This window comes from Hylobates moloch, unplaced genomic scaffold (genome assembly GCF_009828535.3).
Source record: "Hylobates moloch isolate HMO894 unplaced genomic scaffold, HMol_V3 SCAFFOLD_14, whole genome shotgun sequence".
Lineage (NCBI taxonomy): Eukaryota > Metazoa > Chordata > Mammalia > Primates > Hylobatidae > Hylobates > Hylobates moloch.
In genome coordinates, this window is record NW_026652289.1 from 3,037,589 (window position 1) to 3,052,377 (window position 14,789).

The following is a 14,789-nucleotide window of genomic DNA, read 5'->3' on the forward strand; positions in this document are numbered from 1 at the left end:
CCGGCGCACACACACCACACACATACCACACACCACACACCACACACACATACCACACAGGCACACACACACCACAATACTCCACACATCACACAGGCACACGCGCACCACACAGGCTCACGCACACACACACTCCAGCGTTTTCCCGCGTTTCCTCTGCCGCGCCTTCTGGGGTCTGTCCCACCCTTGCAGTCTCCCCACAAGTCCTGGGGCAGGCGGGAAGGCAGGCTCTAGGGGGACCAAGCGTGAGGCACAAGCAGGTGACGACCGGCTCCAGGGCTGTGCGGGCAGCGACTTCAAGAACCGGGCTAGGAGCCAGTGAGTGAGTGGCAGGGTGGGCGCCAGGCAATCTGGGGGACGCAGGGGAGGGCGGACATGCCTCCCGTGGAAGGTGGTGGCCAGTGTGGCCATGAGGAGCTGGGGGAGCCCCATCCTGTCCTGCGGAGGGAGAGGGAGACACAGCCACCGTGGGGGTGCACGGGGGGTTCGGGGACGAGGCCAGTGGCAGCAGAGGCTGTGCTGATGGCCCTGGTCTCGGGGGGCAGGGAGGGTGGGGGCCGGGCTGCAGGGAGATGGGGTGGATTCGGGGAGCGCAGAGCCACGTGGGAACAGGGTGGACAGCCTTGGAGGTGTGGGCCTTCGTGGGGACTCAGGGGAACAGCAGTGTGGATGTGTGGAGATGGCTCTGCAAGGAAACATGTGAGATGTGTGGTGTATGTGAGGTGTGTGGTGTGTGAGTGAAATGTATGTGTGAGGTATGTAGCGTGTGTGTGAGTGTGCGATGTGTGTGTAGTGTATGTGGTTGAGGTATGTGGTGTGTGTGTGAGATATGTATTGTGTATGTGTGATACATAGTGATGTGTGTGTGTGTGTGTGAGGGATGTGGAGTGTGTGGAGTATATGTGAGCTATATAGTGTCTGATGTGTGTGTGGGGGGGGTGTGAGGTATGTGGTGTATGTTATGTTTGAGATCTAGTGCGGTGTGTGTGGTGTGGTGTGTGTGGTGTGTTTGTGGTGTGTGTGTGTGGTGTGTGTGGTCTGTGTGTGGTGTGGTGTGTTTTGTGGTATGTGTGTGGTTGGTGTGTGCGTGGTGTGGTGTGTGTGGTGTGGTTTGTGGTGTGTGTATGGTGTGTGTGGTGTGGTGTGTGTGGTGTGGTTTGTGGTATGTGTGTGGTGTGGTGTGTGGTTTGTGGTTTGTGGTGTGTGGTGTGGTGTGTGATGTGGTGTGGTGTGTGGTGTGGTGTGTGTGGATTGTGGCCCCCATCCCCATCCTTGCGGAAGGGCTCCCACCCCGGCCCCGGCGCGTTTACTCTCCAGCTTCTGGGTGCCAAGCTCAGGCTAAGAGGATTTCCGACGGGCTGGACATCTGGGCTTCGGCCCTGAAATAAGAGTTTTGAGAATGAAGAGGGCGGCGCTGGAACCCTCACCCGTCTTTTAATGAAGGGATTTGGCTAAGAAGAAATGCCAAGTACTTCTGAGGTCAGGATGTGGTCGGGGTGTCTGGCCCTGAGCAGTCAGACCTGCTGGTGGCTGGAGCTCCGGAAAGCTCGGGACCCCTCTAGCGTCCTAGGCCTTCTGTTTTCCTTCCTGCTCCAGGGGGCAGGACTGGCAGATTCAAGCTTTCAAGAGGGGTTGGAAAGAAGGAGTATGCTCCAATCTGCCAGCCTGATGTCCTTCATGGGACCACAGGCCAGGAACTGAGGTTCCCTGCAAGGGGTGGATGCTGCGTCTCTGAGCCTCCCCACCTTCTTGAAGGCAAGAGCGCCCAGAGGTGTTCGCTTTTGGTGCCGGCCTTTGAGCTGGAGCCTGGAGCTGCTTCTCTGAATCCCTTCTGCTTGTTTCCTTGTGCTCTTGCCTGGGAAGAGTGAAATGAAAAGAAAATGCAAAGCCCAGAACCTGGTGGAGATGGGATGCCCCAGGCCGGAGTGGGCAGGGCGGCGCTCTCAGCCCACTCTCAGCGCAAACGCTGCCCTGTTCTTCACCTCTCCACGCTTGCAGCCAGAGCGTGTCAAAGACCCCGCAGAATGAAATGACTTCGGAAGAGGAGGCCACACACCCGTGAAACAAGCCGGATCTGCAGCGGAACATTCTTTACGTGTTTTGGGACATTTCAAAGACTGACGGCGTGCTGCCTTTGTGATGTGTGATCTGAAGATTCCATCAAAGAAAGTGTGCCTTTGTGTGAAAGTTGTGATTCTTGGCATCTTCGTGGTTTTGGGTCCTGAAAAAATACCACGAGGGCCCTCCCTTGTGGCCTCTGCAACCATAGGAATGCGGGTTTTGGAAGTGGCATTTCAGGCACGTCCAAGTAGGAAATCAGAAGAGGCCCCAGGACTCTGACGTGGGTGTAAGTAACAGCAGGGTGGTCGGGGGTGCCTCGCTGGGGACCCTCCAACACCCCACTGTAGTTTCTCTTGGGGGTCGCTTGGACAGACTGTTGGAGGGCTTTCGTCCCCAACTTTCTTTTGGCAGGTCATTTTTCAAAGACAACCCGAAATGCAGCCCTGTGGTTCTGCCTGTCGAGAACCCAGCATTGAGACCCCAGGGGCGACAGTCTGAGAAGACTGTAATTTGCAGAAGAATCTCAGGGTGACGCTGGCAGGGCAGGGGTCAGAGCTAGCTGGGGACCAGGGTGGGCTGGGCACACTGTCGTGGTGGCTGGTGGTCACAGCTCATGGAAGTCTGCCAGGGCACGTAGCTTTGGGCCTACAAGGGCAGGGTTCTAGAAGGGTGTTCTCCCAGCTTTTATGAAAACCCTCCTTTAACAATCAAAAGAGTTTGAGTGCACACTCCCGATACATGTACACACATTGATTTTTTTTTTTTTTTTTTTTGAGACGGAGTTTCACTCTGTCACGCAGGCTGGAGTGCAGTGGCGCGATCTCGGCTCACTGCAACCTCTGCCTCCTGGGTTCAAGTAATTCTCCTGCCTCCCTCCTGAGTAGCTGGAGTTACAGGCACACACCACCTCGCCCAGCTAATTGGTGTATTTTTAGTAAAGATGGGGGTTTCACCATGTTGACCAGGCTGGTCTCAAACTCCTCACCTCAGGTGATCCACCCGCCTCAGCCTCCCAAAGCGCTGGGATTATAGGTGTGAGCCACCACGCCCAGCCTGACACATTGATTTTTTAACACTTGACAAATGGACTAGCTAATAGTAAAATATTACATAGATTATAGAATATAGGCATTTTAAATACTTTTAAAAGATGAGATTTTGAAAGAAGGACAAGTATTAATATTTTCCTCCTGCACCTCCCTGGGGCCTGTGGTCCTCCCTTTGTTTTTGACCCCTGGGCTAGAGTTAGAAGACAGGAAAGAGTGTAGCCTCACTGTAAGGACAGGCTTGTTTTTGTGATTATTGTTAATTTTTGGCCATATACCTTTAACTTTTTATCATACATTTTTTCTAACCATCAAGAACTTGAGAGGGAGCAGTATCATGGCAGCCCCATCTGACCTATAACCCTTCTTCCCTCCCCCAGCCCACTGTCCCTCATCCCTCCTCTCCCTGGATTCTTTTAAAGCAACCCCTGACCTTATTTCATCAGAAAAAATGCCTCAGTGGGTAGCTGTACAGGATAGGGACTCTTCCAAAAAAATAACTGTACTACCGTTATCACACCTAAAACATGACCCACGAATTCTTTGTGATAATCTGCTAGCAGTGTTGAAACTTCCCTGGTTGTCTCCTGTCTTTTCAGAGTTGGTTGGTTTAAGTACGAAGTCCAAGACTCGCTGTGACTCTGAAGTCCCTCTGGAATGCCGAGAGCTTCCGTCCCCCTCCCCCATCACTCATCATTTATCTGTTGAAGAAACCTGGTCCTTTGTCCTGTAGAATTTCCGACGCTCTGGATTCTGCTGGCTGTCTTTGTAGTGTCCTCTACCATGTTCCTCTGTCCCCCAAATCCTGTGGCTCTGACAATGATGATGAGGTGGTGGAGACGCTCTCGCAGGTTGGCCACCCTCCCATCAGGAGACACATTGTGTCAGTTTCTCCCTCTGGAGTCCTCGCGAGTCAGACTCCTGAGTCAGGACCACCACCGTCAAGGTTGCCACTGCCGCCTCCTGACACGTGCCGCCGTGCTCCGCGCTCATGGCCTGGCCTGGCATCTCACCAGTCTTTTCAGTGGACTAGAGTGTGGGGCTGCTCTGCCTGTGGCAAGGGTGTCTGCCGCTGGGCACAGGCACAGGCCCAGAGAGGAAGCGGCAGAAGCTGGGCATGGGATGCTGGTCCTTGAAGGAGTGTGTGGGGGCCACCGGGTTGAACACAGCCCCGCTGCAGCCCTGTGACCTTGAGTGAGTCCCTTTGTGGCCGGGTGGGAGGACATCAAGGCACAGACTGATGACAGGGCCTTTCCCGGGCTCTCGGCTGGCCTGGTCATCACCAACAGGACCTCGCAGGCCTTTCCCCTCCACGGGCCCCACCCCCATCTGTAAGAAGGCACAGCCCAGCTAGTTTCAGTGAATCCAAGAGAAACACTAGTTTTCGTCCTAGAGGAGAGGCCTGGCGTGTCCCTTCGCACTAGTGATCTGGGAGGGAGTGGAGCTGATGCCGAGACCCCACGAAACCACTTTCTTTCCCTCTGTACCTAGAAAGGGCTTGGCTCCCCCCACCCTTGGTGAACTGAGAACAGCCATTCAGAGCATTTTGCAAGGCCTCCTTTCCTGGCTGAGAACAAGCTGGCTGAAGGAATGATCTGGAGAAAAGAGTTGTAGGAATGTGTGTGAGAGAGTGTGTGTGTCTGCCTAGAAAATGAATTGACTCTGAAAAATGGGCCGTAGGCCAGAAATAGCAGCTCTCCTGCCCTGGTCACTGCTGTTGGGAGGACAGTGTGGCATGTCCTTTCACTCTTCGGGCACCTTTGGCTGCTAGGACTGGTGGGGGCCCCCTCTACAGGAGTTGTCGTCCCTCTGGGCTCACCGCTGGGCACGGAGCTCCCGTGGGCAGGTGGAGTGGACGCGGTGGCTCTGCCTTAGGACTTGGGGTCGTGATCAGCTAGCAATCCCCCGCAGCGAAGTCCACCCCTCAGTGAAAGCCAAAAGCACTGCTTGACGGGCAGGCCTGGCTACGGGAGCGTAGTCATCACACGCCCAGTAAATCACGCTCCTGGCACCTCCACGCAGAGCGGCGATTTGTCAACGCAAATGCAAGCAAATACCCACCCACTGCTGGCCTGGCAGGCTCCCCAGGAGTCGGATAGCTGGGGAGAGCCTGGACACACTGGCAGCTCTGGGAGCCCGGGGCACAGACTGCTCAGGACAGGTCGCCCCTACCCCAGGAGGGGGCTGTGTCTGCAGGGGCCCAGAAGGAGACTCAGAGAGGCAGCTGGGAACCCACAAAACTAGACTTGTTCAGAAAATGGCCAAGCCCTTGGCCTAATTATTCTTTTTTAAGTTAAAAGAGTACTTTTTAGAGCAGTTTTCATTTTACCGATACGTCGATCAGAGAGTACGGAGCTTCCCACATTGCCTCCCGCACCCCATAGCGGGCAGAGGCACCAGCCAGGCGCCATCCCTTACAAGCTGTTTCAGCAAAATGTCCCTGGTGAGCGAAGTTCTTTCTGTATAGAAAACATGCGGTCCCCGCAGAGGGGAGTGCTGGGGGTTCACACAATGAAGGGGGCGCCCCTTCCTTCCCCGTCCATGGCGGGCGCATGCAGGCCAGGAGCTGCGTCCCTCCCCGAGACGGGGAGGGTGATGCTCGCCCCCTGACCCCACCGTGGCGTAGCCCCCTGGTGGCCACGCAGGGCCCACAGGGGCTCTGTTCAGTTGGCCACTGGGCAAGGCAGGACCGAAGATCTAGCAGGGTCAGCAGGTCCTGGAGGGCAGACAGGGTCTCAGGCCTGGCTGGTGCCGCACCCTCTGCGCACACCCTGCCTCCAGAGCAAAGGGAACACCCCGGGGGCAGTGTGAGGCTGAGCCGGAGGTGGAGGTGCCGCAGCCCTGCAGGGCTGAGAACACAGGCATCACTAACCCAGTGTTTTCACAGGCTTCAGACATCTTTTTTTTTTTTTTTTGGGACGGAGTCTCGCTCTGTTGGCTGGGCTGGAGTTCAGTGGTGCGATCTCGGCTCACTGTAACCTCCGCCTCCAGGGTTCAAGTGATTCTCCTGCCTCAGCCTCCCAAGTAGCTGGGATTACAGGCATCCACAATCATGCCAGGCTAATTTTTATATTTTTAGTAGAGACGGGGTTTCACCATGTTGGCCAGGCTGGTCTCGAACTCCTGACCTTGTGATCTGCCCACTTTGGCCTCCCAAAGTGCTGGGATTACAGGCGTGAGTCACTGCACCTGCCTTCAGTCATCTTTAAGATGCTTTTTTTCCTCCTTTGATTCAGGGTCTTAATGAAAGTCCAGGCACTCCAAGGATGATTAAATATTTAAACAGCAGCTTCCCTTTGAAGGTCAGCCCAGAGTATGGGGTGTGTGAGACAGCCAGGCGCAGAGTGTGGGATGCCGTTGCTGGCGGGGGCACGGGCCCATGGGGGACGGGACAGGTTAGGATGGGGGGAGGGCAAGGGGGCCCAGGAGGGTTCCCACTCTGCAGATGGCCGGCCTGCCTCTAAGAGCTAGCTCTACACTTGCCTCCACCCCAGGGAAGGAAATGACCACAGAAAGGAGTGCAGTGTTGGGGCAGGAGGTGCTTCGGCCAATGGGCAGTGCTGGGAGATGAAACCAACAGCGGCGATTGCCCCAGAAAGAACTCGGCGCTGCTAAGGCAGTGGCGGCCCAAAGGAGGCCCCTGACCCATGAGGAGCGGCCACCGTCTCCAGCCCCAGGCCTCCCTCCCCTGTGTTTCCCGCAGCCCCCTCTGGAGGCTCTCCCCCACCCCACACCTGTAGGGAGACCCTGGGAAAGCAGGCTGGTTATAATTGCAAAAAATAAACCATCAGTAGCCACAAGATCTTACAAACGTAAAAGTAATCCGAAAACCTACTTCAGTTAGAGAAAGGGCGTTTGAATATTTCCTGTTTAAGACACAGACCCCCTGAGAAGATGTATAAAGGACTTGGGCTGGGTGTGGTGGCTCACACTGCCCACACCATGACCTTGGACCCCCAGCCTCCGGAACTGAGAGGCGCCGAATGCCTGCTGTTCAAGCTGCACGGTGATGGGCACTTGGTTCTGTCTGCCCCAGGAAAGTGGAGTCCAGCGCTCTCCCCAAACTCCTTTGTCCTGAACTTCTTTCCAGAGCCCGCAGCCCTAATGGGTGATTCCCTAGGGTTCCCAGCCTTCAGACTCTAAATTCCTGTTGGAAATCCACAGGCAACAGGGCTACGCCCAGGCACTCAGTCGCTGTGCTGCTCCCACGGGGGGCCCAGCAAACAGCCAGGGGCAGGCCTGGGGAGAGTTCCAGGGGGCTGGGAGACGGGTGGGAAAATTGCCGCTGGTGGAGCGGTTGGTGGAGGGTCCGACAGGGAAACGCTGTCCACGCCTCTGTCTGGGGGCTGTCAGCTCCAGAGCTTTGAGCTCCACCAGCGTTCGGCCCCATGGCTTGGAAGGTGTTGCTTTTCCTCCAGGGAGCTCAGGCCTCCGCAACATGAGGACACTGCGACCTGGAAGCCCTCTGTGCCGTCTGAGCTGCCCACGATCCAGTCCCTAAGAGGGACCATCGGCAGGCGGCTTCCTGGCTCTTGGGGTCCACACAGGCCTGTGGTAGCCCTGTGAGTGTCAGCTCATGCATAGAACCCTGCCTGACTTCCCAGTAAGAGGGTGCTGCCTCCCGGGGACTCTCAGCCAGGTGGGGACCACTGGGTGGGGTGGCCACGCTGGCCCCTTTGCTCCAGCAGGGATGTGGGACGGTGCCAGTGCTGCCCGGCCGCTTCCTCCGGGAGGCTGGGTGGCTCTCCCACCGCCATGCTGCTGACCCAGCCCCTCGCTCACCCTCATTCTTCCACAGGGGCGGCCAGGACCAGAGGCCCCGTCTCCAGAGTGGTGGGCAGGAAGGAGGGAGAGGGCTGCGGGTCTGCAGGGTGGGCATGGGGAGTCGAGCCAGGTGTGCATGCAGGTGCCTCACCTGCCGGCCCCGCCCTGTCCACAGGAGGAGGCCATGAGAACCGTCAAGAAGTTCATGGACTCAGGAGGACGTCGTCAGCAGTGCTGAGGTCATGGAATATGGGCTGGGACCTTGTGTTTGGTGACGTCCTGTAAGTACTCGGCTCGCTCAAGCTAACTGCCCGGCTGGGATCACCGCTCTAGGAGGACTCAGAGTTCAGACGAGTGGCCCAGGGGCCGGTCAGTGCTGTGCACCTCACCCGCCGTGGGCATGGGGGGCGGAGCCTGGGGATTTGGCCAGCCCTGGAGGAGCCCTGAGACCAGTCCCTGTGGCGGGCACCACGGCACGGGGCGGTGCCTGGAGGGCTGGAGCCCGCCTGGGGGGCCTTGGTCTGTCGGGGCTGCAGAAGCAGATAAATGCGGGGTGCCTATGCTGGCTGGGACTCACCCACTGCCCTGCACATGGCGAGTGAGGGAGAGAGGCAAGGCACCTTTCCAGGGGTGCATGGGATGCTGCGGTCAAAAGTCCTGCACACACGAATGCATGCTCACATCTGTAGCTGCAGACACTGACCCCCAGAGACCCCCAAGCTCATGTGGGGCTGGTGTAGGCGTGGGGTGGACGCTGGAGCAGTGTGGGCTCCTCTTCCTCCTCCAAGTGCGTGACAGGGTGGGGGCGGCCCCTCCCCTTGCCCTGGGAGCTCCGGCCCCCTCCCCACCCTCCCTGTGGCCCCAGTAGACAGAGCCCTGGCCCCTGCGTCGGGCCAGGTTTGGCAGAGGGGGCCCTGGCTGGAAACTGGAGGCAGATGGAGGGGAGCTGGGGTTGCAGGCTGGCCGTGTCCCCTAAGCCCTACACAGCCCAGCTCTGCTCCTGCTCCCTCTGGATGTTCTGCACGCTGGGGTGGAGGTGCTCCAGGACTGCCCCACAGCCCGGGGCCACACACCCCTGGAGCGATCCCTATCTCTGTCTGCGCGCTGCCCTCCATCCTGCCAAGACCCTGACTGAGTCAATAGGCTTGACTTTCATAAACTAACAAGATTGAGACCATGCTTGGAGTGGAAGATGGGGCCGTCTTAAACCCTCGCCCCCTGCATGGGTCAGCCCGTGGCCAACGTCCTGGGCCGAGCCTCCTCCTCTTGCTCCACGCTCTTCCTCCACGCTCTTCCCACCCTGAGAGGGGCCTGGTCTGGGTGGGTCTCCTGGGACCCCCAGTGTTTGAACATGACCTGAAAAGCAGAAATGGAGGCTGAAGCCTTGGCGAGGAGGCCAGCACTTCCCAATCTCACCTTTCACAGCTGATGGGCAGGGCCGGGGGTGTGTTGGTTATCCTCCCAGGACACACGTGTCTGCATTTAAGGGTGTGCCTGACATGAAAGGAAATTTATTCAATGACCTTTGCTAAAGACCGGAAGGGGACTACTCAGGACCAGTGCGGTGGGTGCTGGGACCAGGGCAGCCGGATTTTGCAGTGGTGGAGAGAGATTTAGGCTCCACTCTGAATACAGCTCCAGCGAGTGAGAGTTGATAGCCCAGGAGCAGAGTGGGGTCCTTGGATGGAATATCACTAAGAACAAACAGCAGGGGTGGGGGGATTCTGGCTGAAGGGAGGCGGGGTCATCAATCATCACCTGGGTGCCGGAGGACAAGCAGGCTGCCCTGATGAGGATGATCAGATATGGGTGGGGCAGTTCTGGCTGAAGTCACTTAGCAGTGTTCTTGCTAAAACCAGATTTTGCAAGGAAGTGTGCGAGTGGCCTAAAAGGTTCAAGGGCCTGATAAAGTTTGGCCGAGCAAAGAATCTTGTCGCTGAGAATTAGAATCGAGGGCAGGTGGCTAAATAGTGTCCTGTGGATTCTCTCCAGCTTTTGCGGCCCCTCCCTCCACATCCCGCTCTGGGTAGCCCCTATTCTGCAGCTATGACCCAGATTCCTGAAGAGGGGATGACTATACAGGGGCCTGGATGCTGGGTGCCGGCCTCAGGGGCAGGAGGCACCGGGAGAGGCCTGGCCAGAGAGCCACCGGGACCCAGGTCAGGTCAGGACCCAGTGTGTGGTGGAGCTTGGGCTCATGAGGTGAGAGCTGGAGCCACTGCACATCGTCTCCCAGGGCCGGGGCTCCCAGAGGACATGCAGTGTCTGCAGTTTTCTGGGGTGCCCCCGTCCTCCATATGGCACTCTGTGTGTTGGGGGGCCCATTGCAAGCTGCTCATCCTGGCTTCTTGGGAGCAGCGTGGCCTGAGCAAGGGAGCCTGCCCAGGACCGGCGCCTGTGAGGCAGGGCTGGTCACAGGGTGTCGGTCCCCTGAGGGCTGATTCCTGCTGAATGCTTCAATGGCCAAGGGTGGATCCCTCTCCTCCCAGCCCGAGGCTGTTTCAGGAAGAAACAGGCCCCGGCAGGTTTCCCTGCCCAAGGGAAGAGTCCGAGGAGGGGCAGACTCAGCAGGTGGAGCAGGGGACCACTTTCATCGAGTTTGTGTTCAGAACTCACTCCAGGGCCCTTTTCTTTCGGGGTCAGGCAGGCAGCACCATGTGGAACATTATTACCAAGGAGAGGAGGGGCCCGGGAGAGCTCACAGGGCGTTTTGGAAGCTCCATAGACAGGCAGGTCCTGAGGACTTTTGGAAAGGGTAGAACAAGATCCCGGGCAGCTTTGTGGTGGTCTCGAGCGAGGGAGGAGGTGGTCTCCCTGAGCATGGATGGCTGGATGCACGCCCCAGACCCAGGGGCAGAGGCCGAGAAGGGAAGGCGGGGACCCAGGGACCACACTTAGCAGGGTGGAGGGGGCAGAGGGAGCCACTTGCTGGGGAAACTTCACCGGAAGATCTGGGCTGAGGACGCGCGAGTGTGGAAGAAACGGCGCCTCCCCCATGCCAGATGCCACCCACCGCGGGCACAGGGCCAGAGTTGGGGTCAGGGGGGCAGCCGTGTGCCCCCAGTGGGAGCTTGGAGGTCACGGAGGAAATGCGAGACCAGATGCAGGCAGGGGAGCCCTCCGGAGCCTGCAGGAGGGGGCCACTGGCTCAGGGGCACCAGCAGACCCCCACATGGACAGGGTGGAAAGGGCTTTCTTCAAAGCCAGGATCTTGTCCCCATCACAGCGTCCCAGCTACACATTGGGAGCGCTTGCTGCTGGGAGGCTCCCTAGTCCCACAGCAGTCCCTCAGTGGCTGCCCTCCAAGGAAGGGGCGCACAGACACTCCAAGACTTCACAGCGCGCGGGCTGGGGCCGGATCTACCCCCGGGGCAGCGGGACTGAGCGTGAGCCCAGCCTGGGACACAGCCCCTCCGACTGCGTCCTTGTTAGGGGCCTTCTCAGAGCTGGCAGACCTAGAACCAGGCCTGGGGGGTGGGGGCGTGCCTGGATGTGCGTTGCGGGGGGTCTGAACCCTTAGTTAGGACTGGGGATCCTTTCCACTTCCTTCAGTCCCTAGGGTCTGGGCCATCCTAGCCATGCGTGGGGCCTCCCTGCTGGGATTGGAGAGCCCCTGACAGCTGAGGCTGGGGGCTGGTCCCAGCATCTTCGCTCTTCCCCCAGGGGGACTTGGACTCAGGGTCTCCTCTCCTCCCCGTCACGCAGAGGGTGGCAACCCCGATGGGAACTCGGATTTCTCACCAAACCAAAAGATGGGGAAACCGACAGGGAAGGGGCTGCGAGCAGCTACGGCAGGGTGGTGTGTGGAAGCAGATGGGATGGGCAGACAGAGGCGGGGGCCAGCATCGCTGCCTTCTTGCCCCATCCCAGAGGACCCCAGACCCCCAGCTGGGGCGCCCCACCCAGACTGGTAACACCTGCGTCTGCTGTTTGGCACCGGGAGATGAATCACTTGCTTTTCAAATTAGAATCTTCCTTGATGTCAGAAATGTTTCTTCTTTACAAGGAAATGGAGGTGAAATTTTTTTATGGGAAGTGTAGCTCCCTTGGCGAATTGCAGGGCAGCGGAGGGCGGGTTCGGGGAGCCGAGTGCAGCCCAAGGTGCAGCTTTCAGGCTGGGAGGAAGCAGCTGCTTCCGGCTCCTCGGGACACGAGACGGGGACAGCGTGTGCTCGGCGAGTGGGAGTGACGCTGCCCACCTGCGGGTGTCTCCTGGGGAACGGGGTATGTGGGCTGTGTGGCAGTATGGAGCCCAGAGCTGATAGGAGGCTGTGCCGTCAGGCTGCATTTGACCATTTATGGAGCCAGGCCGCGAGGAGGCCCTGAATTAGAAAGGCATCCAGACCCAGGCTGCAGCCTCAGGCCGGGCACTGTCCCCTGCATGACTCCGGCATCCCAGCTTGGTGTTGTCAGCACACAGAGGTTGAGGCTGTGGCTCCGTCTGGGCTGTTAGCACAGAGAAAAAATGCCCAAATGACTTGGTAAAGGACGGGCTTCCTGGCCTCATGGCTGCACGGGTGGGCTGGCTTCCTCTGTTTGCTGAGATTTCTTTGAGGCAGCCCCACGGTAGAGTCCACTCTGGGTCCCGGCCCTGCGCTGGGTGCTGGGCGCTGTGCTGAGCGCCTCTGTGGCTGCCATCATCTAATTTTCACTGCACTCACAGGCAGGTGCCAGGCTTCACTTTAAAGATGGGGAAGCTGAGTCTCAGGGAAGTGGGGCCTGTGCCAGGGTCTTAGCAGGACTTCTGCGGTTGCTAGGACCCCCACAGGGCTGGGCTGGGGATCTTCACGCCAGGCCCAATCCCTTTCCCATAGTCCCCCCGGCACTACCCAACATGTGGTCTCCGGTCATCTCGCGCTGTCTCCACCCCTCCCTCCGCTCCTCTGCTGGAGTGGTCCCTGTCACCTTGCCCCAGAGCCTTCTTTGTTCTTACAGTCCCAGGCGGAGGGTACCTTGGAGCACACTCTGCAGCCTCCGGCTCTCCCTCCTGAGTCCGCCTGCCCGGCCGATTGGGCTGTGTGGTCACTGTCCTCAAGACCTGTGTGCCATGAGGGCTCAGAGCCCTGAGCCTCAGCATAGGAAGTGCCACCCAGGCAGCCAACACCTGCTCAGCGGGTGGACGGCCTTGCCGACTCGGCTTTGCTCCCAGGAGCCTCCTGGAGAAGAAGCCACAGGGAGAGGGACAGCCCTGGGCAGCTCCAGCTTTCCACCTTCACATCCAAGGTCCTCCTTCTGGGATGGGGTTACAATCTGTTCAAAGCATATGCCCAGAATAACATTTTTGAAAGTCTTTAAAAATGGGGTATAGCTGACGTACCATGAAAGACACAAATCTTATCTCGTGCTCAGGTCTTCTTTGTGTGTCTGCACCCGTGTAACCCATGTAACCGCCATGCGTGTCAGTGAGTCCCTCCAAGAGCACGCCAGAACCACAGAGAACCCCTGGTCCCCCCCAGGGACTCCCCCGAGTCATGATCCCCAGAGGTGACCTCTCCTGTGATCTCTGGCTTCCCAGCCTCTGGGGGTCTTGGGGACTATTCTCCCTGCTGTTGGAGCACACAGGCGCTTTCTTTTCATGGCTGTGCAGGGAGGGAGGGGGAGACACCATGGGTTGTCCCTTCTGCCGAGGGGCACTGGTGACTTCAGGTTGTCTTTCTGTGGCTTTCACACTGGCTCTGGTGGGACCCGCGCTCAGCAGCAGACACTGGCCCTGGGGGTTGTGTGAAGCTTTGCTGCTATTCCCCACGGGGTGGGGGGTGCCAGTTACCCTCCCCCGCAGCTGTGGGGACTCCCGGGACCCTTGTCGTCAGCCTTTGCCATCTCAGCCCACCTGGTGGGGGCAGAATAACGTTTTGCAGGAAAGTTACAGACTTCCCGTCAGCTCAACTCAGCAGAAGAGGAGTTTGGTGGGAAGTTTTTCCAGAGTTTTCCCTTGGCCTGGGGCACAATGTCACTGAAATGCCAGAGCAATCAGGGGCCAGCCCTCAAATGGAGGCCTCGCTTCCCCACCGAAAGTCCAGGCCCCTTCAGAGAAGACCCTGTGGACATGAGGGGCGTGCAGGCTAGGCGGGGTAGGGCTGAGTGGCTGGGGGTAGGGCTGAGTGGCCGGGTGTCGGGCAGGGCCTTTGGGAACAGAGGGTGGGTCCCTAGGGAAGGTGGCGGTCACCGTCAGCCTGGCGAGCAGTGGCCCCTGCGGAAAGGGGGCTTCGGACGTGCTCAGGAGATGCAGAACCCCGTCCGTGGGAGAGCTCCTGAGAGTTAGGGGCCAGGCTCAGCTCCCAAGGCTGCCCTGACAGAGGCCACAGGCTGGGGGGCTAAGATGCTGAGCCTCTCACAGCTCTAGAGGCTGGAATTGGGGATCAGGGCATCCTCAGGCCCCTGCCCACTCTGGAGGCCTGAGGGGAGGGTCCTCCCTGCCTCTTCCAGCTCCTGGTGGCCCTGGGCGTCCCTCTGTGTGCGGCTGTGTGGCTCCAGTCTCTGTCTCCGTTGAAACGTGGCTGTCCTCCCTGCGTCTGTGGGGCTGACTTCCCTCTTCTTACAGGGATGCTGTCACTGGATGCGGGCCCACCGTACTCCACTGTGAGCTCACCCTAACTTGAACTCATCAGCAAAGACCCTATTTCCAAATAAGGTCACATCCTGAGGTTCTGACTTGACATGAATTTTTAGGGGGGCCTGCTCAGCCCAGGACAGTATGTGGTTTAAGAAAGGGATTTCCCCAGAATGATCTGCCTGCCGTCTGCATCCAGCCGCAGACCCTGGCTCCTGCCGTCTGGTCAGGGCTGGCTCTGGGTGAGCTGGAACCCTCTGTCCCTGCACCCCCAGCACTCCCACCCAAAAGGAACTTTGGGGACAGACACCACAGCTTAGGGCACCCGTGGGGTCTTCAGAGGCTGAGCTGGTACCCAGCTTGTTGCC